This window comes from Camelus dromedarius, chromosome 8 (assembly GCF_036321535.1).
Source record: "Camelus dromedarius isolate mCamDro1 chromosome 8, mCamDro1.pat, whole genome shotgun sequence".
Classification (NCBI taxonomy): domain Eukaryota; kingdom Metazoa; phylum Chordata; class Mammalia; order Artiodactyla; family Camelidae; genus Camelus; species Camelus dromedarius.
The window spans coordinates 15,331,076-15,358,015 of NC_087443.1; the positions used below are offsets into that span (position 1 = coordinate 15,331,076).

Consider the following 26,940-nt stretch of genomic DNA (forward strand, 5'->3'; position numbering starts at 1 on the left):
CAGGGATGGGTCCTGGGGGGAAACCCTAGAGAGAGGTGTGCTTCTCCTCTGAGGAGCCCCAGTGTTCAAAGCAGCACTACTTGTAAAAACCAAGATGTGGAAGCAACCTAAGTATCACCCAACAGATGAAAGCTTTAAATGTATATACATTTTATAGATATAATATATATACACATTATATATGTATATATAATGTATATACATATAATGGAACACTACTCAGGCATAAAAATAGAATGGAATTTTGCCATTTGATACAATATGGATGAAACTTGAGAATAGTATGCTTAGTGAAACAAGTCAGACAGAGACAAATACTGTATGTTGTCAGTTATATATGGAGTCTAAAAAATAAGGGAAAGGAGTACATATAACAAAACAGAAACAGACTCACTGATACAGACAAGAAACTAGTTGTTACTGATGAGGAGAAGAGGGTGGGGAGGGGCAAGACATGGGTAAAGGATAAGAGACACAAACTACTACGAGTAAAATAAACAGGCTGTGTGTGGTTAGGAATGTTTACATGTATGTTTTAAAGTTAAACAAGCCCCAGTTCTGCCCTGAAGATGTTGATGGATGCTGGAGGGGATACAGCTACCTTTGTAAAATAGGTGCCAAGCTTTCTAGCAGCTCAAAGGAAACAGCTCCTCAGGCCTCCTGGAGGAGGTGGATGTGTGACCAACTGTACAATTCTTTTAAGAAAGTGGGCTGTTTGGAATTTTTATATTTTCTAGATTTAATTTTGTTAACTTTGTTTTCCAGAAAATTATTCATATGGCCTAATATGGCCATTATATACGTATGAAGTTGTTCATTACATTTTTCATAATACTTTTTTCCCACACTATTTTTTGTCTTGTAATAAACTTTTTTTAATTGCTAGACAAGGTTCATCTATTTTCAATTAGAAAAAATAATACTTTTCTTTTCCAAAACCAACATTTATTTGTGTCCATCACACACAGTGTTTGCTTTCCAACTATTTTAGGTTTTCTATATTAAATTCCTCCCCCATTTCCAATGTTTGAAATTTTATTTTCAATTCCTTGTTGAATGTATGCTTTGTATAATTTCAAATTTGCTAAATAAACAAAAAAAGTTAATCTTCACTGAAAAAATGAAAGCACGGCTGCCATAAAGGGAAACAGACACCAGGAATGAAGTTACAGTGAGTGACAGAGAGAAGAATAAATTTTCAGCATCAGGAAGACAAAGACAATCAAAAACAAATCAAAGAGAAAAGCAATTCCATACAAAGAATTAAAAATATGTGGAAAAACTGACAAAGGGCATATCAGAAAGCTCACATCTGAGGAACTGCAATGCTTAGTGAATCTCAAAAGACATCCCTGACTTCACCTAGTCCTAAGAAAAAGAACCTTTCTAATGACTTCCAATCACACCACTACATTTACATAAATATTAAAAACTCATAACATGCTTTACCTGGCATGAAAGACACCTTTTTTCACAACAGAAACCAGCAAATACCCTTCAAGGTGAAGCACAAAGCACAGCTCCTTGTGCTTCTTCTAAAAGAGACAGAAGGAGCCTGACTGGATCTTGCAACAGTGTGGTTCTCAGGGAGAGCCACTTCCCCCATTGGCTTACCTTTCTCCCAGATACTTTAAGGATACAAGATGCTGGGGTCTTTGAAATCTCCTTCAAGGAGAGACCACTGACAAACCCTAGTTCCGTGGTAGTTAATGATCCTGTACTTGTGGGAAACACTGAAAAATCAAAGATCTGTTTTTCCCTGGCTGTTGTTGGTAATAGCTTCATTTGGCTTCACCTGCTGATGGTTTGGTGGCGATCAGGGAAGGCCCCTTCTCAGCTACCACTCACTTTATACCAGTGTTTCCTGACTTCCTTGAGCACGAGAATCCCTGGGGCCCTTGTTGAAAGCACAATCACCTGGTGCTTCCTGGAGGACTCAGCAGCAGGACCAGGAGTGTGGACTTTACGTGGCACCAGGGGCTTGTTAACAGCAGCAAAGATGTAAACAAATCATTCAGACTCTGCAAATTGTGTATCTCATAAGCAGTTAATATCCAGAATATGTAAAGAACTCATACAACTGAACAGCAAGCAAACAAGTACTCTGATTGAAAACTGGGCAGAAGATCTGAATAAACATTTTTCCAAAGAAGATATACAGTAGGCCAATAAGTAGATGAAAAAGATGCACAGCATCACTAATCATCAGGGAAGTGCTCATCAAAACCACGATGAGATATCACCTCACGTCTGTTAGAATGGCTATGATCAGGAAAAAAAAAAAAAGGAAGAAATAAATAACAAATGTTAGAGAAGATGTTAAGAAGAAGGAACCCTTGTGCATTGTTGGTAGGAATGTAATTTGGGGCAGTCACTGTGGAAAACAGTATGGCATTTCCTCAAAAAATTAAAACTAGAACTACCATGTGACCCAGCAATCCCACTTCTGGTATTTGAGGAAAAGGAAAACACTAACTGGAAAAGATATATGCACCCCTATGGTGACTGCAGCGTTATTTACAATAGCCAAGATACGGAGAAAAGCCAAGTGTCCAACGATGATGAATGGATGAAGAAATTGTGGTATAGAGTCAGAGGATGGCTACAGCCACAGCAGGTGGATCCCCAGGCCCATCCCACAGCCCCGCCAGCGCCCTACTGCCTGCCAGCCCCTCCGCAGGTGCTGCTGAGGCACAGGGACTCTTGGCACCACCAGGCCATGGTCCTTTTCCTGAACAACATCTCCCTGAATGGGTGTCCCTCAACCTGGGCCCAGGAGGCGAGAAGCCCCCACCCCCACCACTGCCACCGACAGATGCCCACGAGCCCCATGCAACACCACCTGGACTGCCCTTTGGCCTGCCTTTGCCCAATATCATGAGCAGGGCCTAGGCCCCCCCAGGGCCTGCTCAGCCCTGCACCTGCCCCCATTAGCCTGGGCCTTGGCTGGGGCCTAGGCCTCAATGGGCAGCACCAGAGAAGGCGCATCGCCTCCCAGCACTGTTCCCTCATGTTTCTGAAAGACACAGTGGGACGTACCTTGGTTCAGTGGACAACGCACATATCTGGGTCCCTGAGACACAAAGGCCTGAAGAAGACTCACTTCATCAAGAACATGAGGCAGTATGATACCAAGAGCAGTGGGATCATGCTGATTTGTGCCAAATGGTCCCTGCATGTGGCCTTCTTGGTCCTGCCCTACGGAGAAGGCTGGTGGGTCAGTGACCTGCAGGGGAACAACCAGTAGCAGAGGCATCCGTCTGGCAACATTTTCGTGTCTTCTGAGATGGTCTTTCAGTTGGAAGGTGTGGAGCTGGGGGCAGGTGGAAAGGTTGTGTCCTACACCAAGTTCCTGTACCCCACCAAAGCCCTGGTCACACTTAAGCCGGACAGCCATGGCCCATGGCCTCTGCCCTGGCCCAGTGTCCCCCCTAGTCTGCCAAGGTCGAGATGCAAAATGGCCCCCACCAGGGTGACAGCAGCCGGCCTAGAATTATGGGCCAACATGTGGGATGCCCTTGAGTACCACCCTGACCTCCTGGACGACCCTCAGTGGCCCTGCGGCAAGCACAAACACATCCTCATTTTTGCATCCTACAGGACCATGGTGACAGAGTATGTGAAGCCCTCCAACCTTAAGAAGGACATCAACGAGAATTTCCAGAAGTTCCCACACCTCAAGCTGACAGTTAGTAAAATCAGAAGTTTAAAATGAGAGTGTGGCCTGGAGCCCCTGACGGTGTCCATGGCCTACATGTACTTCAAGAAGCTGGTCCTTCAGGGCAAGTGTAACAGGCAGACCTGCCAGCTGTGCGCAGGCACCTGCGTGCTGCTGGCGACCGAAATCGGCAGCGATCTGCACAGGAATGTTGGGAAGCAGCTCATTGACAAGTTAGAAGGGAGGTTTCAATTCAAGAGATCGAACCTCATCGGGTTTGAGTTCACCATGCTCATGGCCTTGGAACTTGCTCTGTACCTTCCCGAGAGCCAGGTGTTGCCTCATTACCGACTTCTCATGCAGCAGTTCTAGCCTGGCCCTCCTGAGCCTGGCACCCCGGCACCCCAGGGCTGCGGCATGCACGTGGGCCCAGAGGTGGCTCCCGGCCCTGTGGTGTAGGCCGCCAGCCTCCCTGGCTGGTGCTGCTCTTCCTTCCCACCCTTGCTTCTTGGGGGACTCTGCTTTCACTCCAAAGCACACCACACTGCCACGGCGTTTCTGAGCATCTTCCTGAGTTCTCCCAGGAACAAAATGTGGGGGTTTGTTACTGTTTCTTTTCTTCCTGTGCCTGAGACTGGTCTGGCACCAGGACTTTGTGACGCATGGTGGTGAATCCGGACTTTGCAGCATCTTTTTCTTTCTTGGCGTCCCCTGGCCTTTTGCAGACTGTTGCAGCCACTGCACTAGCATCTCAAAGGAGATCTGTGTTTCCAGATCTTCCTCAACCCACTGAATTGCTGAGTTAACCTGTTGAAGCATCAATCTTGGCTAGTTCGGTGGGTGTAGAAAGTGCCCTTTGGGAAACACCCACCCCAGCCCCGCCACATCGGCCTGGCTACTTCCCAGCCCAGACCCTGGGGCTTGTCAACCTCCCTCCCCGCATCCCACAGGCAGAGCTCTGATATCAGCCTCAGCCAATGAGAGCAGGCTCCGGTTTGTCTTTATCTCACCTTTCACTCTGGACCTGTTCTTCTGAGAATGGGATCACTGTGAAATCCCAATACCCCGAGTGTCACACCCCTCAACCTTGCCCACCCCATGCAGGGGCCCACCCTTCATCTTTCACCAGGAAAACCCCTCTTGCCCGTGACACTTGAGACCTTCGGGTTGATGGCTCTGCCAGCTCTTGATTTTCCTAAGGAATATTGTCAAGAAAACAGGTTATTTATTGTCATTTAGGATGTGGGTCTGTGTTTTGGTTTTTTTTTTTAAGTAAACAAAAACTGGTTAAATTAGGTCTGCTGAAGCTGTGACTTGAACCACACTTGACCCTTGAGCAGGGAGGAGACTGACCTCACAGCCCTGCCTCCCTAAAAGGCTGGTGCCCGTGCCTTCCCCTCTCCCCCCTCCAGGCAGGAAGGAGAAGCACCTTGGCCAGTGCAGCCCACCCTAAGTGGACCCTGAGGGCGGGTCAGTGCCCACACGTGAGCTCCTCTGCACCATCTCTGCTACTGGCCCCACGAGAAATACCGAAGACCGACAACGGAAGTTTCTCCCTTCATGGGTCAGCTGCTCTAAAAAAGGACCATGTTGGCTGGGCCATTAAGTTGCTTCCCCACAACTGTCCTATCATCCTGTCAGTGGAGGGGCCCCAGGACAGCCCGCCCTACGTGCCATCCATGTGGACTGGTGCTTTTGCAGCAGGGAGATGCTAGCCTGCATCACTGCACTCAACCTCCAGCAACTCAGCCTAGACCCCAGAAGAGGTGCAGGGGGCCACCTGCAGACCCACTCCCACCCTGTTAGCAGCTGCTCCTCCTTCCTCAGTCTCTCAATTCCTGGGGGACTGCAGGATGGAGCATGAAGCCCAAATCTATATTCCACCCTTATTGAGGATTGCCTCTTCCTTACCTCCCCAAGATGGCCCACCAAACCCTGACATGCACCAAGAGGGGATTGGAGGATGAAGCTGCTAGGCCCCAGGCAATTCTTCTGGAAAGTGACCTGTCCTGCCACCACAGCATCTCGAGTCTTGGTGGCACTCCTATTACAAGCACTGCAAGGGACTGACTTCCAAAACCTATGTCCTGGTTTACACTTACCCTTGCGGGACACACCTTGGGAATTTCTATACAAATATTAGAATGGCTGATACAGTAATTTAAGTTTGAATGTTTATGTAGTGAGATTTAGTCATTTACCAAACCTGTCTGTAACCTTCCCCTTAGTGCGTCCTTTTTTAAACTATGCAACAGCTGCCACCATGTGGTACTCCAGCAAAGTGAGTATTTAAGGCAAACTTCAGCCGAAACCCTCTCCCTCTAGAGCCAGCCCAGTTGTCCATGCATCCAAGGGCCTGGTGCTACACCCTCAGCCCCCAGCAGGCACTGTGGATTTAAATGTTGAAAGCCGGCTGTTGGACCTCAATGTCAAGTTGTGTCACGGATCTGTTCGCAAATAGTGATGTATTTATCCTTTCAGTTTGGTTTTGCAACATGAAAAAAAATTGTGGTATAGATATACAATGAAATCTTATTCAGTCAAATGAAAAAGAAATCTTACCACGTGACACCATGGAAGGAACTTTAGGACATTATGATCAGTGAAATAACCCAGACAGAGAGAGCAAATACTACATGATCTCACTTGCACATGGATTCATAAAAAAACAAGCAAAAAAAAAAAAAAAAGTAAAGTAACAAAGAAACCAAATCCAAGCTCATAGACACAGAGAGGAGATTGGTGGTTGCCGGAGGCAGAAGGTGGCTGGGGTGAAATGAGTGATGGTGAAAAGGTCCTAACTTCCAGTTATAATATAAATAAGTCATGGAGATTTAAGGAACATAAATACTATATTGTATATTTGAAAGTTGCTAAGAGAGGAGACCTTCAAAATTCTACAAAAGATTTTTGGATCTATGTACAGTGACAGATATCATATAGACTTTTAATAGGGAAGAATGAATCTGACTTCATATTGGATCTGTTTCTTTCACTTTAACTGTGTATTCTGTTGCTTTTGCTATAAGGTAATCACTAAGGGGAAGTGGCCTATAGCCTGAAAAATAAAACAAGCCTGAATTCAAACTCAGGTAGGATGGTTCTTTGCAGCACTAGTCCAGCATCTTTTGGGTCTGCTGGCTTTCTGAAAAAGACGCTATTCCTTGTCCCAACAACTCATCTCTTGATTTATTGGCATGATGTGCAGTGAACAGTACAAGCCTGGACTCCATAGCAGACTTATTGTGGTGATTATGTCACAATATATGCAAATAACAGTGGGAAATGGGTGAGTGCAGGTCTGACAGTCACAACTGTGTAAATCAACAATCAGGGGTTAGTAAGAACGCTTACCATGACTAATGAGAAGGCACAAGCCTCTGTGGTTCAGTGTTGTGTCCTGGCCATCACTGGCCTCCCTACCAGGGCTCAGGAAGCCTGAGCTGAAGTTGGAAGTGCATAAAAATGCTTATATACCAGTCGTTCATATCCATCTGTGTAAGACGAATTGCACACCATGAACAAGTGGGAATTATTCCTGGAATGCAGGATGGCTGCAACCTAGGAAAATGCATCAGTGCAATATACTACACTAACAGTGTGAGGAGAAAAACAGGATCATCTCAATTAATGCAGAGAAAGAAATTGAACAGATTCACCTCCATCTTCTCAATTTCATGTAAACATGAGAGAATTTTGTGTAAATTCATGTAAACAGATGAGAAATTTAAAGGGTAATATTCACACAATTTTTTAAACATATATCTAGCCCACCTGGATAATAGCAGTTTTAGAAGGATCATACCATTATATATTGCATTGTAACACAAATTCCTTCTGTTCCTCTTGCTGTGTGTCAGGTGTTTTAGAGCATCATCAGACAAAGGGCAAAATTCAGTAGGGATGATCATTGCAAAGGAAAACATTTGCTTTATGCCATTGAGTTTAACATTGATTGTCCAAGGAAAACCAACCATTATGATAGTCATGCAGAGCTGTGTTTCTCCATGTGGTTATTGATTGTAAACTCAGTCCCATCATGAAACTTTAGGTCCATAGGATCTCATATTATGACATTGGATCCCTGAGGGAGTCAGAGGTGTCTCCTGAGACCTAGTGTGGAGAGCCACATAGTAGGATAATCAAGGAGGCTGAAGTGAGCTGAGACGTGAGAGCAGATGGTGAGATGTGATGTGGGAGACCACTGGGATCAGGTGGGTCCTGGCTGAGAGGTGCTATGGAAGGTCTTCAGATGTAAAGGGCCTGGCAGGTGAGGAAGGTGTCTATTTATGATGACCTCCTATTGGAACAGCTCCAGGAGAGTCTCCATTTCAAATACATTCCCAAACCTGTCACATCTTGCTTCCCAAAAGTGTTCATTCAGCAATGCGAGCATGTCTTCTTGGCCAAGTGCTTGGCTAGAGACCTGTAAAATACTCAAAACCAAGGAATAGACTCTGCTTCGAGGTGGCTGAGCTGTTGTAGGTAGAGGACCAGGTAATTAAAATCAAAACCTGTCCCTCTCCCACATTTCATATGATCACTGTTCTTTATTCTGATCCTTTAGGATACACAGGATTTTAGCAGAGCTCCCCAGGGGAAAGCAGACCCAGTGCTCTGGGGATAGGAGAGAGTGTGGACCCAGCTTGGCTGTGCTGAGCAGGAGACCTTTCCCTTTGAGTGACTCCCACTGAGACCTACTTCCCCTCTTCAATTGTCTCCTAGGGATTCTGGGGTGATCCCGCTGTCCTGTGAGCAAACCACTTGCTACCCAAATCTACATCACACACACAAAAGACAAGATGATTTAAAGTATCTTTACTACATTATACTGATTGTCAAAGTATTTTATTTGAATAGATATTTACAGACAGTTGGAGGGAGAGAGGAAGGGACAGAGTTGGACACAGATAGGGGCTGGACACAGAATAACACAAGTCTGTGTATCCCAAGGGACAACTTCCACTCAGTGGCCAACTTCTGTTTGTGAATTAGAGTGTATTGAGCTTAGACCTGAAACGAGATTGAAGAAAAAAACCAAACCTCTATAGCTTAAAGAAATCCTCACTCTCTAAAACATGTTCTGAGGAGGGCTAAATTGGGAAGGAGCACTTTGGAATGGAACAGTGTTTCTCAGAAGCAGTGACACCCCTCCCTCTGGTGGCCATATGGGGAATGGCATGTGAGCTGCTGGCTCCATGGATGTCGGACAAACAGGCAACATTCACACAAACACAACATCAGTCTTACTGCTGGACAAAAACCAATCCTCTAAGATCAAAATTTGGGGTTGCCTTCTAAGTCCTTGTCTTGATCATGACATGACCGGCCACTTACCAAGGGTGGGGTCTCAGGGAGTGTTGATGGAGGCCCTGAGCTGGGCCCTGGGTCCACAGCAGACAAGAGAGAGGAGGTCGCTGCCTCACAGGATCTGCAGGGAGAGGGTGGGAATGCGCTGTGGTCACTTGTCCACATCCAGCCCTGTGTGGTTGGTGCAGAGAAGTTAGTATATCCAAACAAAGACACGTATGACACTTTGATGTTTATATTAACAATAAAACCTAAAAGCAAATTAGAAGTCTATCACACAGCATATTTATTTCAATTCATCTAAATTTATGTAGAACTTGAAAAAAATGAGATTACCATATATTACCAGGCACTTTTCCACTCCACATGAGTCATTACCGTATCCATTGAAAACTTTAGAAAACATGAATTTCAAAGCTGCATAATGTTCCTTCTGATCCCTTGTCATTAAGGGACCTGCTTCTATTGCTCCTGCTGCCAGCTTCTTCCACAACCATGTCTAGTTTGTCTCTGATAGTGGAGCCCAATCCTGTCATCCCCAGGCAGTTTCTAAATCTAGGATCACTCCCTGAACTTCCCGAGCACGATCCCTGTTCTTTTCTCCTAGGAGGGCAGGCATCTCCCACCATGTCTTCTCTCTTTCTGTGGATTCAGAGCTTCTCCCAGACCAGGAAGCTCTTCAATCAGTTCTCAGGCTGCTTTCTGCTCAGTGCTTGACGTATAGTAAATACTCAGTAAAGATTTGGCAACAATAAATCTAAATGAGTTGCACACTACTTCTGATGTCATCCTAAAATCAGAATTAAATACCGGAAAAGAATCAGATGTCTTGAAGCAAAAGAACTAGTTTATTGTTTGCAAGGTTTGCAAACCAGAAACAAAAGCCTTGGCTTATAACTGAAAGTATGTATCCAGGGGGTTAATGGGTTGAAGGATTTTTAAAAGCAAAACCTCAGAATATATAGGTGAGAGATTTGTAAGAGGATTGGAAAGCCCTGGCAGCCTGACTGCAGGTCCTCACGGTTGGACCGCAAGTTTTCTATGATTGGCTGACGTGGAAGCAGCTCCTTAGCGGTTTTACCAGGTGGGACCCTTAGCAGAATCAGAGGTCCTCAGAGCTTTTGTTTGTGGTTTTCTAAGACCTCGGGAGTATGCTACTGAAGCCCAGTTCTGTCATGAGCTATATAGTATCTCAAGCTTCCAAAACCTCCAAGTGGCCAATAGACGTCTGGGGCTCTGTACTCGAGGTGTTTTCTGGAGGTGAACTTGGTTCTGCGGTCAGATTTTGATGTGCTCATTTCTGGCCACATCCTACAAACCCACACAGAGCCTGTGCTCCTGAGTATCATGGGAGAGGCTCAGCCCAGGCAGCCCATCCCCTGGGTCCTCTGATCTCTGCTTCACCTGCTCCCAGTTTACTCATGTGCTTCTGTCTTTCCTCCTCCAGGGAGAGTTCAGAATTTCTTCCCTGTGAGGACCTATGCTATTCTGTGCATTGGGGGCTCAATCTCTAAGCAGGGAAGAGAGGGGTCGCTGACCGTGGCCTCACTCAGTTACCTCAGACCATGGCATCCCCTGACCTTATTTTGATGGACATCATGGCTCCTCCTTCCTCCTCATTTGTGGTTTTGAGCAAAAAGCAGAGCTCCTTCCCCTGCAGAACCTGAATGACATGTCCTAGGGGCTGTACCAGGGGCACAGCAGTGGGTGTCTGCTGGGGGAGCCTGAGGGGTGCTAGGCCCTGTGAGCACCTCCCAGGCATGCTGGCCTGACTCTCTGACCTTCCTGCAGCTTCTCAGGCACCTGGTATGTTTTAAGACTCTTTCTGCTCATATGAGCTCAAGTGGGTGCCGCTTTTGCAATTTGAAATTCGCCTGGATGGAACACATGCAGAGCCCTGCCTTTTTTATTTATGTATTTAGTTTTATTGAAATACAGTCAGTTACAATGTGTCAATTTCTGGTGTACAGCACAATGTCCCAGTCATGTGTATATGTACATATATTCATTTTCATAACGATTATAAGAAGATATTGAACATAGTTTTCCCTGTGCTATACAGAAGAAATTTTTTTAAATCTATTTTTTATCTAATGACTAACATTTGTAAATCTCAAACTCCCAAATTTAACCCTTCCCACCTCCTTTCCCCAGTAAGCATAAGATTGTTTACAATATCTGCAAGTCTGTTTTTGTTTTGTAGATGAGTTCATAGTGTCATTTCCTCTCTCTCCTTTTTTTAGATTCCACATATGAGTGACACCATATGGTATTTTTCTTTCTCTTTCTGGCTTACTTCACTTAGAATGACAGTCTCTAGGTCCATCCATGTTGCTGCAAATGGCATTATTTTATTCTGTCTTATGCTTGAGCAGTATTCCGTTGTATAAATATACCACAGCTTCTTTATCCACTCATGTGTCCATGTACATTTAGGTTGCTTCCATGGCTTGGAGTGCATGCATCTTTTCGAATTAGAGTTCCCTCTGGATATATTGTGGGATTGCTAGATCATACAGTAAGTCTATTTTTAGGGTGTTTTTTTTTTTTTGAGGAATTTCCATATAGTTTTCCATAATTGCTGCCCCAAACTACATTCCCACCAGCAGTGTAGGAGGATTCTAGGGATCTGCATGTAACTTGATGACATGCCTTATTTTTAATTTAAAAATTTTTTAAATTTAAACCAAAACACACTGATAATCAGTGTCCTCATACGTTAGTCAGCCAGACACAACAGGCCACAAGTAACATGTTATCACTTCTAAGAATAATCAGGAATTGTAAGTTCACAGACACATCAGGAACGGCGGGCGTCCCAGCACTGAAGGCGAGGGCAGGCAGCAGAGCCTGACTGATACTTACAGCACATTCCTTTGCTCTGGCTCTGGCTCTGTCACAGGCAGGAGAGCTGGAGCTGGCTCTCCATCCAGAGGTGTTTCCCCAGTGGGTTCTGGAGCTGGTGCTGTAGCTCCAAGTAGGGAAACTCTCATCAATATGACTGCTTTCCCATGTGTCTCCAAAAGACAGGAAAGCTCTCACTGCCAATCAACAAACTCTCAGTCCAAGATTCCACCCCTAGGAAGTCTTCCCAGACTGCAGTCCAAGGGATGAGAGTTCTGAGCCTCCTTATTTCTCCTGGCCAGTTCCAGCCTCAAGAGGCTCTGCTCTGTGTGGGCCAGTGCCTTCCCCTCCCCACTCAGCCCATCACACACCCTGCATCCTGCTCACCATCACCCTCTGTGACCTGAAGCTCCAGATGCTCCAGCTCCTCCAGCTCTGCCAGGAGAAAGTGGACCCAGTGCTTCAGATCTGAGCCAAGCATGCTCAGCTTTAAGTAAGTGAGCATAATCTTTAGGCAGGGAAATTATGTAAGCTGGTAGAAATCCTCTGGGTACTGGTGCAACCAGGTGCCCAGGATGGAGGTCACGGCCCTAGGGGTAGTCAGGGGGACACCAGAGTCAGAGACCTGGCCTTGCCTAACACAAGGTGCTCCCAGAGCAGCCCTGCAGGGACCTGCTCCAATTAGCATTCAGCTACTCTCTATGTAGAGGGCGGTTCTGCTCCACATCCCATCTCACCTGGCAGTCTGGCCAAATGGCGGGCCTCAACACAGAGAGGGGGCTGCTACAAGCCTTCTGAAGGGACAGCCCTTGGTCAGTGGTGTGACCACCTCTCTACCTCTTCAGGGACACCTGTTACACTGTTCTTTCCATCTCCTTGCCCCTCCCTACTGGATGGCACCTTTGTGAGGACAGGCAGGCTGTCTGCTCTGGGCACTGCCCTCTCGGGAACACAGGAGCTTCTCTATAAGTGTCTGACCTAGGAGGGAATAGACAGGCTTTGTCTGCCACTCAGGCTTCCCGTGGGCCTCCTCCCACCTCAGACTTTAGCTCCTGCATCTGCCTGCTGACTAATCCTCCAGGGACCCTGCCTGGGTCTCATACTGCCCCTGCCACTCACCTCCCATAGGGTGGGCTCAGTGGTCCCCTGAGGCTCACTGGGTCCCCTGAGCACCAGCTGGTCCTCACCATTGAGAATCCACCAGATGGTGAGCAGGATGCCTTCCTCTGCCCATCCACAGAGCCTACAGCTTCACACAGTATTTGGGGGAATCCTTCCCTCTTCAATCAAAGAGACTCACTGTTTCAGCTGGTGCAGGAGTCCACTGTCCTCATCACTATAAGGGAGGACACATCCATATCTAGATGAAACAAGGAAGGCACCACATGGACTATCCTGGGAACACTACATTAAGGTGATGTCGAGTGTGACAGTGTGACTCCTGTGAGAATGGAAGTCCTGGAAGGCAGGGCTGATTTCTGCTCCCCACATTAAATGATGGTTGACCCTAGAAAAGCACCTGTCCCTAGGGGCCCTTCCTATATATTTGAGGAATGAATGAGCCCAACCTACCCCATCATACAGATCTGAATTGGCCTGGGACTCCACTTCTCCCTCCCAGGGATCCCTGCTCACACTCTCCTAGGACCAAGACTGCTAATGGAATCACCTATCCCCTTTGAAATGGGAAAACACTTCCAACCAAGGCCAAAGTCCCAGTGACACAGGAGGTAGAGGCTTCCTCATGGGCAGGAGGACAATGACCAATTAGCCCAAAACAGCCCCTTCAACTGACCATTCCAGGGGCCAGGTCCCCAGAAAGCACTTTCCATGAAGGACCCACTCTGCTCCTACCCTCCTAGGGCATGATCCTCTGTTGACCCCGATGTGCAGAGGGGCAAACTGAGGCTCAGAGAGGTAGAGTGACAATGCCACACGTGACAGCTAGTAAGTGGCTGAGTCACCAGTGTCCTTGAGGACAGAGTACTGCCTTAGGAACACAAGTTCCAGGACCTGCTGGGTGGCGGTGAAAGCTCTATAGTTGCAGAGGAATGTGCGAGTAGAAGGGGTTGCTGCCCAGGATTCAAGGTTCTCAGCATCACCAGTACAAGGGGTCGTGCGTGATGATTAAATGCATTAATGTCTCAGATCATTGTGTCAGCATCGCAGTGCCAGCACCTCCCTGCATGAACTACCTCATCTCTGTGACTGCTATCACAGCATCCCATTGTAGAGATGAGAACACAGAGGCTGATCCTGGGGTGGGAGGGATCAGAATTGTGAGGCCAACATGGACACGTGGGGATATAGGAGAAACAGGACAATCTGTAGAAAAATGCAGAAACACACTTGACTGAACATGAACTGAAATTCTGTCAAAGTCTTTTTCTGAGATTCTGACTCATATGTGGGCATTGACTTTGCATCTGGCCAAGGCAGGGCCTGGGCTGTGTGGACAGGTGGGAGAGATGGGGCATCAGATTCCTTTGGCAGCAGGTCTCTAAGAGGGAGCCTAGGGGAGGAGCAGGGCAGCTCTGGGACCTGGGGCTTCCTGAGGGTGAAGTCTCATCACTCATACTCACCCTGAGCCCGTCCTGGACTGTGTTGTTTCCGTGGGGCACCTGCTGCTCCTGCAGGGAAATGGAGCAGGGGACTCCATGGACCAGGTCTTGTCCCATGTACTGTGTGGAGTCCTGCAAACACAATGCCCAGCCACCGGGCAGAAACCTCAGAGCCCCGTCTGGCTGTCTTGGCTGGCTTTCAGACCCACAATGTATCTCCAGTCCAGACACACACACTCAACCCTCTGCACAAACCTTCATCAGGGACAAAAAAGCTGATGACCTGAGGGCCTTAGATTTCCATTGGCACAGATAAGAGCCCCCTCAGGAGTCCTGTTTCCCCACTGCCAGCCCTGTCCTCAGGTGTGACCATGACAGGACCACCAGGTTACCACGTGTTCGATAACCCATTCCTGCCCAAAGGGGACACCTCCTCTCACGTCCCCCTACCCCAAGATGGAGTTGAGGGAAAGCGGGCCTGCCCAGGGAGGGCTCCCAGAGGAGACTGGGCCAGGACTGGCCTGCTCCAGGGCACCTAGTATTACCTTAGGTGACCTCCTCGTAACAGACCAGAGGCGTTGGGACTGAGGGTTCATCCAACGCCTACAGCCTCTCAGAAACCTCTCACTGCAGGGTTTCCTGGAAGAGAAGCCCCAGGAGTTCATGAAACAGAAAAAGAACATGTTTCTCTGTGAAATGTCTCCAACCAAGTGAGCTGGCTCTGGGGCTATCACTAGAATGTGGGTGCCTGGTAACCACTTTCTATTTTTGTTGGGGTCGTTGTCAAGGAAGGACATCACTTCCTTTGGTCCACATCCTTGAACCCTCTCCTCAGACAACACCCCTACATACAACTCTCTTGGCTGCTGCCTTCTCATGCCCTTCTCCATGCAAACCCACATCTTCCACAGTTACAGCAGCCCTACCCTCTCCACAGCTCCCGGGGAGCTGTGAGGAGATGACCTGGCTTCTAGACTCAAGTCCTTGTTCTTACCTGTTCTCAATCCTGGATTTATCCTGGTGTTTCTCCAGGATGGTCTCCCCTCCTGCACAGTAGGGATGATTCTAGCTCGTACTTCTAGGGATGTCCTCAGGCACATGTGGGATAAGACCTGAAAAGTGTGGGAGTGGTGACACTTGTAGGTGATGCCTCCAACCCCATTTTTCTTTTTTTTGGTCCTATTAGCACCCTCACATCTGTTCCTCTCCTGATCCCACCCCATAGTCCTTATTTAATATCACTGTCCATGTGTGTCTATGTGTGTGTGTGTGCTTGTGCACACGTGTAAGCCAGTGCTCAGTCTCTGTGTGGCCAACAGAAAACTGCCCTCACATGGGAGGGCTGGGCAAGAGCTTCCTGTGGTCTGAGGGTTTCTAATTTCCAATGCAAACCTGAGGAAAGTGGTTCAAGCCTTGGTCAGCAGGTCAGAGCACCATGACTCCAGGCCATAGAGGCAGCAGGGGCTGGAGCTGGGATCACAGACTCACACAGTCAGTTCCTACTGTCCACACTCAGAACCACGGTGTTGGGGGCAGGGAGACTGTCCCCTTCATGGGCACACAGCCTGGCAGAGTAATGTTCTTTGGCTGGACACAGTGGTGCAGGGACAGATGGGCAGTTGAAGGGTTGTTGTCCCTAGAGAGATTTGACAGTCTCATTTGGTGCTGCCTCTATGTTCCCGTCCTCACATGCCTCTCCCAAGTTCCAACCCCAGTATAAACAGTCACCTTCCCCAGGAACAAGAGGATTTTTATCCACTGGAGTAAGAAGACCCTCAGCCTCAGTGGGAATTCCCTGGGGATCAGTTTCTCCCAGTGATTTCATGAGGAACGTGTATCAGATTTGATCTAGTCTCGTAAGTGTCTCAGGTTCAGTTGGCCCCAAACTGCCATCTGGAACTCTCTTCCCACCCCTCCCTGATCCTTACAGCAGCTCCATCTCCCCACCTGGTCAAACCAGAACCTGGGGCTCTGTCTGCTCCCTGTTTCTTCCTCACCCCACATGCATTCAGCTCTTCCCCTTTCCCTGGGTCCCAATTCCAAATACATTCACCTCTCTGTATCCCCCTCCCCCTCCTGTCCAGGCCGCCACTGACACTGTCCTGGATTCATGCTCTTTGCTTCCCTTTCTCACTCCCTCTGACCCAAAGGATTGCTGTTTAAAACACAAATCTGTTACTGTCACTCTGCTAACACAAAGAAATCTCTCAGAGACACTTAGCGGAAAAGCCCCAACCCTAGCCAAGTCCTCAGGAGCGTCCCCAGGAGGTAGCACCTTCATCCTCTGGGTTTACACAGTGCTAAATGCTGTGATACCCAGACAGTGTAAACCGATCAAAATTTCATTTCTTTGCCACATAGGAGAAGTTTACAGGCAAGAAAAACTGCTCATGGAAATGGTGTGTCTATGAACAGGGTGATCTGATTCATTAGGGGTTGTGTCTAGCTGGACATATGATTCTGGAGAAGGAGTTATCTGCCAGGTGAGCAAGGCAGATGCACGTCCCCTAATCCCTGAATCTGGGAATGTGGGTGTTCAGCTCTGACAGGCTGCAGGCAAGGCTGTACCCAATGTAGGATGGGATGAGATGGGAAGGGCTGAGCCTCTCACATTCATTTCACAGAGTGTCTGGGGTCTCCACTTTGTAGCTCTTACCTCAGTAGGAATGGTGGCACTTGGGTATCCCATCACCGAAGTGGAGCAGATGTGAGTCTGGGGTCTGGTGAGACCTGGGACTGCACCTCACTTGTGGACACCTGAATCCCCATCCCTCATGAGGGCAGAAGATATGCCACTGGCACAGAGTGTGGTGTGCAGAGTCAGGGTGGGTAAGCCTCCTGTGAGCTCCCTGGTGGCCAAGGGGACAGGGGCTTCACCCCTCAGTCTTAACTCTGTAGCGAATCATTGGCCCTCTGGCTAACTTATGATGCCCACTAAAGACTTAATGGCTTACATGTCTCTAGCTGCCCAGGGCCACCTTAGGCCGCTGTGCTGTAGAGACATGTCTGAACAGTAGTGAACTGGCCTCAGCATTTTGCCACCAAGGCCATCCTGGCAAATTCCATCCTGGCCCCTCCACCAACTCCTCCCATATCTTGCTCTCCTCCCCTTGGTGTTTCTGTATGTGCTTCTACCTCCACACTTTACCTTTTGCTGTTTTCTCAGTTTGGGATGTGCCCTTTCTTCCTTTAGTCAGCTCATGGGCTCATCTCAGCCCGTGTGGCACCCACTGCAGGGACCTACTGCAGCAGACGGCAGGGGAGAGAAGGCCTCTGAGCAGTGGTGGGAAGGAGAAGGAGCCACTGTGGTGCTCCACATCCTGGTTGTAGAGTCTTCGCAGTGACTGATCAGGGTGTGAAGGCCTGAATTTTGCTCTGGAAAAAGATACCCTGGGGTTTGGTTCCCTGCTACCTGTCCTCCCTGGGGGAATTGGGAGCTCCCTCAGTGCAAAAAGGCCAGAGTCACAGGGCCCGGGGGCCGGGGAGAGAAAGGAGAAGCCTCCTCAGGCCTTGTAGTGGGGTAGCAGGGATCCCAGCATGCAATCTGGCAAGGGCCTGGGCCAGCCTTTGGGCTCTGGAGAGATTCATCAGGGCAGAGGCTTTCAAACTTTAGACTCTCAGCAGGAGAACCCTTTCCTTGCACATAAGGGACTTAGAGCACTCAAGTTCAAGCCTGAGGGAAGTGGGGTGGGGCTAGAGCCCTGGAAGCCAGGACCTCCTCCGAAGGACACCCTGGATCCAGGCTGGCGGACACACACACCCAGAGGAGCACTGCTCTAGGAGGAAGTTGGGACACAGGCTGCCCCTGGAGGCCTGGGACTGAGATGACAGCTCAGGGTCTTTTCTGGTAATGGAAACCTTCTTTTTGCTCACCTTTGGTATTTGATAATGACCCTCTGCAAACTCTCGCCTGCCTTTTCTGTCCTTCAGAGGAGCCTATGGAAAGGATGGACCTTGCTGGACTCCATGGGGCCAAGGGAAGCCCTGGATGTCAACATGAGAACCACAGGTGGGCTTGAGCTGGCCTTTGGTCCTGCCACCTACCATGTCAGGGAGGCCTGGGTCAAGGGACCAGATTTCTGAGTTTCTAGATTGTTTTTTGTGGAGGAAGTAACTTCTCATATGGGTAGCATTTCAGATTATCCTGGTTCTAAGAAAACCAGACAGTCTGAATTGGACCCGTTTCCTGACCATAGAATGAGGTTAAAGAGGCCCCTGCCCTGCAGAAAGGGGGTGCTCCTGTCTAGGGAGGATACACTGTGTATGATTTCCTTCCTCCTCTCTGGCCTGTGGGGTGTGTCTCCAACAAATGGAAGCCTCCTCACCTGGCTGCCAGGCATGGGCCCCTGTACTGTGCCACTGGTGTTGTCAAGTCCAAACTCATTCTGCTAGCCACATGACAGGCCAAAAAATTGGGAGACAAGGTGTGGCAAGGAATAGCGACATTATTCAGAAAGCCGATAGACAGAAAGGAATGGCCAACTAATGTATTTGGAGAACCATCCTGCTCTAGTCAGAATACTGGCTCCTTTTGTATGAGATAAAAAGGGTGGGGGGAAGGGGTGTGGTTGATTTTTGCAAGCTTCTTGCTGCAGGCACTCTTTGTTCTTGCAGCTGTCCATGTGGGCCAGGTCCTGATGTCCCTGTAAACTTCCAATAAATCAAAAGTCATTCTCTATTTTGCAACTTGCCATCTCCACTTAAGTGCAGAAGTGCTAACATCCTTCAAGGTCAGAGCCCCCAAATAGGTTCTCCTGTGTATTTCATACTAAAGGCAACATTGTTTCACAAAAGGTGCAGAGCTGGCAAGACTGAGCCTAGAAAGTAGCTGCACAGTGGTTGAAGCTAAAGGAACAGATCCAATACAGAGTCAAATTTGTTCCCCTCTATTGCATTGGTAATGCAGTGGAAAGAGTACCTGGGGAGGCGGGGGTGGCCAGGGTGTTGGGGCCTACAAGTGGGTCCTGCCTTGGAGGCTGCCGCAAGGTGGGTGCCTGAAGGGTACCTTTAGTGCTTGGGCAGTGGTGGTTCTATGTGCAGCAGACAGTGCCCAAGAGATTGTGCCAGGGCAAGAGACTCCTGGGAATTTCAGGATTCCAACTGGTGCTCCCTCTGTCCAGTTATTGGCTGGGATGAGAAATGAGATGACAGAGAAGGGAGAGGTCTGCTTTACAGGATGACAAAACTAAGTGACGATTGTGGTTTCCAAGCAGACCACCATGTTTTCTTTGCCTTGCCATTTCATCTGCAGGATTGGTGGCAAACTACAGGCTTGAAGTAGTGTTCCAGTTAAGATTCCTGATGGGCTCAGGTTATCTCTTTGCACCTTCTTTCCCAAGTGGAAAATGGGAATACCATCTCCTAGTAAGATGTAGGTTCTGAGCACAGTGCCTACATATGGTAAATATTGCATAAATATAGCCAGAATTGGTATAACTGAAGGTCTTTTTAGAAAAAAACAAGGACCTGTTTGGCTAAACTGTTCAAATGAAAGATTTATTGATCCACTTTTAATTTCTGTGACTACATCTTTGTGTTGTGAGGAGCAAACCAAGAAGATTGAGTCCTGGGTCTGCCAGCAACTCACCAGGTGCCTTGGGCAAGTTACTCCTCTGAGCCTGTTTTCCCGTCTGTGAAATGGGTTTACAACATATGCCCCATAGATTGCTAATGTCTCTTCTCCAGCCAGGCTATTAGAGTTGGGGTGAACTTCATCTGGTAGAGTTGCTTCCCCAGGAGTCTGGTTTGGGGGAGACAGCTTTTGCAGGCCTAGAGGTTATCAGGGCTTAAGGGACTGGGCTGGCCAAGATCTATAAGTAATTAAGGATTTGATGAGCCTGATAAAGCCCCAATAATAGCCAATGTCCTTGGAAACTGGTAATCCCAACTTCATTGGCAGACAGGATTCAAAGAGTCTTGCCTGGAGGTAGTGGGGCATAGTGTTCCAGTGATCTCTGGGCCCGCCTCCCAGCTCTAGGAGAAATGGGACCTGTGCAGAGTGCCCCTTCTGGCTAGTCAAGGGCTACCCAGGCCATTCCAGTCTAGCAGGGAAAACTGGCTTGGCTTGGGAGTGTAGGAGGATGAGCATTAGGAGATGAGCATCTTGGGATGGGGAAGGAACACACACTGTGGGAGATGGAGAAGAAGGTGATACTCAGGCCAAGAGCTTCCAGGGGAAAGCCAAGGGTGAGTCATAGCCCTCAGGTCACAAACTCGAGGGATCTCATCATCCAAACTAGAAACTGACAGGAGCCTCCTCAAAACTGTGTGTTTGTAAGTTGACTTCTTAATATTTGGAAGGGGGTCTTGAGATTGGTCTCACTGCAGTCATGGTACCTCTACCTAGCATAAGGTCAAGAAGAACTTCTAACTGGGTTAGAATTATCACGTGCCTACTTTACTCACATACTGCAGGTGTCCAAACAAGTGTGTTTGTGGAATCCCTGGCCCTGTGGCTCTTGATCTCAAGTTCGAGCCCCTAGAGGGTGAATATACTACCATGCTTCTGAGGTGGAGACAGTCCCCATAGGAACCAAACTGTCAGATAATAAAACCCATCCTTTATTTATTTCTCTTCTGTCTATAACTGTTCAGCCAGTGCACTATTGAACTTTCAGGGAATGAGAATGGAGACATGGAGAGTTTGTAGAGCCTGAGTGGGGCATGTTTTACAATTCAAGGTCAAGATAGGTTTCTAGAGGAAGTGCCTTTGTGTGAGCACCACACCCAGCTGGACAGCTCAGCCTCCTGCATGCACGGTCAGTTTTCACTTTCTGCTCATTGGCCCCTTATTCTGGAAGTCACCTTGCCAGCCCATGTGGCTCCCTGCTGTTTCTCCAAATCAGCTTCTCCTCTCCCCTAGGCGCCTCTGCCCAACTGAGTCAGTCCCATCAGCCGCTGCAAGGGCTGCCTCACTGCTCTCCAAGCCCGCACTGGGCCCCTCTGCACAGCCTCCTCCCCTATCTTTCCAAAGTAAAATGTGCCAGTGTCTTCTGTGGCAGGCAGCTCGGGACACACACGCACACGCACACACACACAATTTATTTTTCTTCTTGCTTTGGCTGGCTAACCAGCATTCAATGCCTGAAAGCCTCCCTTCCTTCTCCCTTGGTAACCCTCACTCAGCCTTTAGAACTGTCGCCTCTTCCAGGGAGCCATCCCCTGGCTCTTCCTCCCAGGCTGGGTCACAGCTCAGGATGTGCCTGTGCATACGTGGCATTTGGGGTCCTTGCCGTATCTTTTAATAATCTGTTTAACTATCTGCCTCTCCTTTGGGTGGGGAGTTCCAGGAAAGCATCTCTGAATCTGTCTTGCCCAGCACCTGATCCTGATCAAGGTAGAGGCCTTGGAGCCAGGCCAATGACAGGGCTAACCGGTGCTCCTGGGCTCCCAGGATTAGACCTTGATAGGAGGCTCTGTCAGGTGCTTCTAGATCAAACTTCCATGGAATCCTGGTCTGGGAAGTTCTCAGCTGTCTCCCCAAAATCTTGGGTGTGCCTTGTGGAGCCCAGTCTATCTGAAACTTGGTGTGGGGTGGGGCGATGGGGAATGGTGGCTACCCTTCAGTCTTGCCACCTCCTCCCAGGCTGGAGCCCAAATAGCTTAACCCTACATCTGGTGGTGATGGCTTGCCAGAAACATTCACCTAGCGATGTAGAGAGCCCCGCTTTCCCCTGGCTGCTAGAAAGGCACTCTCAACTCTGGCTTACATGTAAAAGGCTCTGTGCAGGGTCAGAGTGTGAGCAGGCCAGCCTCTTGGAAAGCTCCTCACCTCCAGGCACTGAGGTGAGGGATGTACTGGGTTTCTGGTCGTGAATTGGGCTTCAGAGTCCAAGCGTCCTGCCTGACCCGCTGCTGAGCCCTGAGTTGTGGGGTGGGGGATGGGCACGCGCCGAGGTCCCTGAGGCCATCTAGGGTCCAGCCCACTGCCACAGCTTTACTCCAGATGTTTGGCCACGGTGGGTCCCTTTACATCCTGGTGCCTGGCTCAGCGTCCCTCCTCGTCTTTCTCCTGGCTGTCCTTGGCCCGGCTCCGTGAGGGGTTCTCTGCCCAGGGTGGGGGTCATGGGGTGAGGCACTCAGCAGCTGAGGTTGACGATCGCCAGGGGACTCCTGGAACCCCCAAGAGCCTTCCGAGTCCTACCCTTCTTCAGATTCAGGTCCCTAGTGAACGGGGAGCATGAGGCCCATGGCTGCTAAGTCTCTGCACACCGCAGCCCCGGCGGTTCCCCACTGCCCTGCTGGCCTCAGAGGGTCCCCCAGTTGGGAGCGAGGAGCACCCGGCGCCCTATCCAAGCTGCCAGCGGGAGAGCATTGCAGGGCAAGGCTGAGACTCCACAGTCACCTGGTCAAGAGGAGGGCAGAGGGGAGGGAGGCGGGCAGGGAGGGGAAGTGGAGCCGAGGGGGAGGGGCGGGGGCATCCTCCACAGTTCGCTCCTCATGTGGGCCCAGACACTGCCAGCTGCAAGCTGCTGCGAGGGTCCGGCTGCTGCTGCCACTGCCTCCACCGCCTCTGAAGCCTCAGGAGCCATGAAAAGTGCCACCGCCACCACCGCCGGACTCCCCAGCTGTGCCAGCCTGGGCTCCGGCTGTCACGCCACCGCAGCCACTCCTGGAGTCGGAGCTGGGGCCTGATCGCACTGCGCTGGGGTGGGCAGGGGCAGGCGTGGCGCAGGGGCGGGCAAGCTGGGGAAGATGCACGGGTAGGAGCTCCTCTCCCTGGGAGCCGTCTGGGACTGCACCCGGACAGGTGCCTCCCTGCTCAGTGCTGCCCTAGGCCTCGCCCTGGCCTGGGCTGGTAAGCCACAAGCCCAGGCATCATGGAAACGCTGACGCTGTGATGTCTTTGCTGGACATGCCAATGCCTGTTGGTGCAGGTCAACGCTACCATCCACCTTGGTGAGTGCAGTGGGAGGCAGGACTGAGGATGAGCAGGGGCCCCAGTGGCACGGTGGGCAGGAGGCATCCAACCTTGGGCTTCGGGCTTGGTGGGTGGTGCTCCCAAGAAGAGCCAGGCTGCGCTGCCCCGTGGGGGGGAGATGTGCATGGGCAGCATCTTGCACCCTAGGCTCCCGCTGCTCCCCGGGTTTCCAATACCCCTGTGGGGCCTTGTGGCCTCTGTGGACACTTAGGGCCTCAGCTGTGGGGAACGCAGGGCTAGAGGCGCATCTAGAACCTGGCTGGGCCTCAGGCAGGGTAGCGCTAGCCTTTACTTTCAGCTCATAGCGGGAGTCAGGGGGCAGACAAGGTCCTGGTCTCACCAAGTTGTCAGTGCAGGATCAAAGAGACCCAGCCTGAACTGTGGGTGAATGTGGATGGGTGGGTGTTGTCAGTGTGTGTCGCTGTGTACGTGCCTGTCACCATGTTGATGTCACTGTAAGAGAGCATTGGGGTGTGTGGGGCCATCCTAGCTTGTGTTGGTGAGTGCATGACTGTCTCTCAGCCTGTTAGAGTGGACAGAGTTTCTGCCTGTTTCCCTGGATATCTGTGTATCTCTCAGTATATGTGTGGGACTGTGTGTGTATCTGATTGTGGTGATGGCAGCCCAACCCTGGACAGTCCCAGAGTTTCCCGTGCCCCAAGTGTTGTGAGCTGGCAGATGGTCTTGGGGGTGAGAGCCAGGGGAGAAGCCTGGGCAGTGGTGTGTTGGGGGAGGGTGTGTGTGCAAGATGAGCAGGATGAGACCAATGGAGGGAGAACCAGGAGAGGAAAGAAGAGGAGATAGAAAAGAGGAGGAAGGGGCCTGTGGATGGGGAGTGTGTGGGAGCTGGTAGCATCATGGGGAAATCCCAGATAGTTGGGTGGGTTTTGGGGACTGATGGGTTGCTATGGGGGAGCTCGTTGGCAGTAGTCTTTATGAAAGTTGGGAAAGACAAGGGAGCCCAGAGAAACTGGGCGTTGGGAGGCATGAGAAGGCATGAATGATGGGACAGGCCAGGCAGGGGTCTGAGGGGTGGTGAGGGACTAGATCTGGGCTTGGTGCGCTGCAATCCCCAGGCAGAGACCTGGGCCAAGCCTGCTTCCCAGTGGTGAGTAGTGGTGTCATTGGGTCCTGAGGTCAGCGTTGCAGCTCTGGGTATAGCATGGAAGGGGACCTCCCTCCTCCTGCCCAGTCCCCAGCTTGGGGAATCATTGGGCCCAGCCCTGGGACTATGATGACCCTAAGGACCTGGAGAGGAGGGAGGACTCCAGAGTTGTCCAGGCTGCAGAGCCAGGTTTTGGGGAGTCTGACTGATCTCAGGTGCAAGTGCACACAGTTGGCCAAGGCAAGAATGCAAAGGTCCAGCTGGAGGCCACCCTGGAGGAGCTGTTCATGGTTTAAGAATGGCCCCTTCTGGGCTCCTCAGCTTTGTTGTGTCAGAAGGCAGTGAGTCTAGGAACATTCTCCAATCCCCCCTTCCAGAGACCCCCCAATGTACATGGAAGCAGAAAAAGTGGGGAGGGTTGGAGAACAGGAGGCAGAGCCCAGGCAGCCAGACTGGCACTGAGCTGCCTGTCATCAGTCATCAAAAGTCCATACATAACAAAGCCCCCTGGCACAGGAAAGCCACTGTGGACCTGCTTGCTCTGCTCTAGGCCAGCAGGGCAGAAGGAAGTCATTAGTCCATTTTTGGGATTGGGGCCGGGGCCATTGCCCTGCGGGGAAATTTTCTGGCTCCTGGGATGGCACTCCTGGGGCCATGTCAGTGCCTCTAGGTGCTGCCTGACGTCATGCCAGCTTGACTCCATTCTGTGGCGCATGGCTCATACATGAAGTGGCTTGGTTGTGAAAGACTTGTGTGACCTGGTGGCAGCATGTGCCATGTGCATGTGTGACTGATGTCAAGTGTGTTGGCCTATGGGGGCAGGTGTATTTCTGTGCTGGTGGACCAAGGAGAACCTTAAACTATCCTATCCACCTGAAACTCCATCCAGAACTCCCACCACCTGGCAACCTGCAGTCCTGCCAGCACCGTGATCTGAAGGCCAAGGGTGGGGGTGGGGTGAGGAAGGTGAGGCCTTCTCTAGGCCTGGTCTTGACCCTCCTGTCCTCCAGGTGCCATCTTCTGGGAGAATGTGTCCAAGGATGACAGGGCATTTCCAGCTGGCCCCACCAGACCTGAGCCTGAGCGATGACATCCTGTAGAGCTAGAAGATCACCTACTCCATCAAGCTCATCGAGGTCAGTAATCCTTTTCAGGCCCTGCAGGAAGCTGAGTGGCTGGCCGCTGTGCCCAGGGCTAACAGGGATGGGGCCTGCCAGGTGGCACAGCACTGGGGACCAGTGGGGTTGTTACCAGCTGGGCTGCGCAGGGCCCGCTGTGCCCCTGGGCAATTGCGGTGCTATGCAAGGTACACGCTCCCTCCCTGGCCTCACAAAGCCATGGCACAGGGAGTGCTCTGCACTGCGGGGCTGGAGTGGAGAGTTTGTGAGCAGGTGCGCTGGGCTCCTTCCGGACTACGTCGCAGGCTTGTGAGGCTCATTTCCAGCTCTATGGGCCAGTGTGTGCTCCCAATGCTGGTGGCACAGGTGTGTGTGGCTCAGGGCCCTCTTTGTTTTGAGTGTTTGTGGGTGGGTGTGTCTGTGCGCTGTGTATCTGGGATGGTACACCTCCCCTGACCTGGATGGGCTGGTGTCTTCTTCACTACCTACAGAGGAGCCTCTGGCACCCAGTCCTGTGGTCTCCCCTCTCAGGAGCACAACCCTGGAGGCACAGCATTTCATGGCCCCTCTGTGCCTTGGCCTGCCTTGTCTGCCCTTCTCCTCCAGGTCTGGAGGAGCTGTGCTCTCTTGCCATCCCTGCCTGGGCCAGAAGTGGGTGCTGTTTGACCAGGAAAGGAATGGAATTGGGCCAGGGCAGGCTAGGGGGAAGAAGAGCAGGGAAGCAGGTTGATATTGATCCTGTTGCTGCCTGGAACTGCAGTCTTGCTGCAGCGTGACAGTTCTGAGTGTGCATCGGGGCCACAGTCCAGCCAGCCTGGTCCAGCCCCCAAGCAGCTGGCTGTAGAGCCTATAACTTGCTCTATTTGGTGGGAAGGGGTCAGGCAGAGCTGGTTTCAAATCCCAGCTCTGTGACTGATCTGCTGTGTGATATTTAAAGGTCACTTGCCCAGTCCAAGCCTCAGTTTCAGTGTCTGTTAAGTGGGGCTACCTCAGTGTTGTGGTGGTGGATCTAGAGAGGTGATGTACACACAGCAGGCAGGAGGCTGTTGGCAAGCAGCTGTCCACTGGGGTGCCCAGCAGTGGCGTGCTGAGCCCCATGGTGGGGTTAAGGGTTTGGGTGGTGGCACATTGTACCTTAAGTGGACTTTGGTTCTCTGTGTCCTGGCTACCATTTGCTCTGTTCTCCTATTCCCTGGACAAGTGTGCATGACAACCCTTGGTCTCTGGGCCCTGCCTGGGTCTATCAACCCCCAGGTCAGGGCAGAGACTTGGACTCTGCTGGCAAGACACCATTCTCCTTGGGCCCTTGGCTAGAGCTCTTGGCTCAGTCTGCCCATGTGCCGGCCCTGACATGGCCTGAGCCCCTGCAGGCTGAGCCCTGGCCTGGCCTGGCAGGCTGTCTCTGTGCTCTCTCCTCCCCACAC

General features: G+C 50.4%; 1 pseudogene; it reads left to right on the forward strand.

Moving 5' to 3' along the window:
- The first annotated feature begins 2,598 nt into the window (after positions 1-2,598).
- Positions 2,599-26,940, forward strand: part of LOC105101452 (CDK5 and ABL1 enzyme substrate 2-like) — a 54,565-nt pseudogene continuing 30,223 nt past the window's right edge.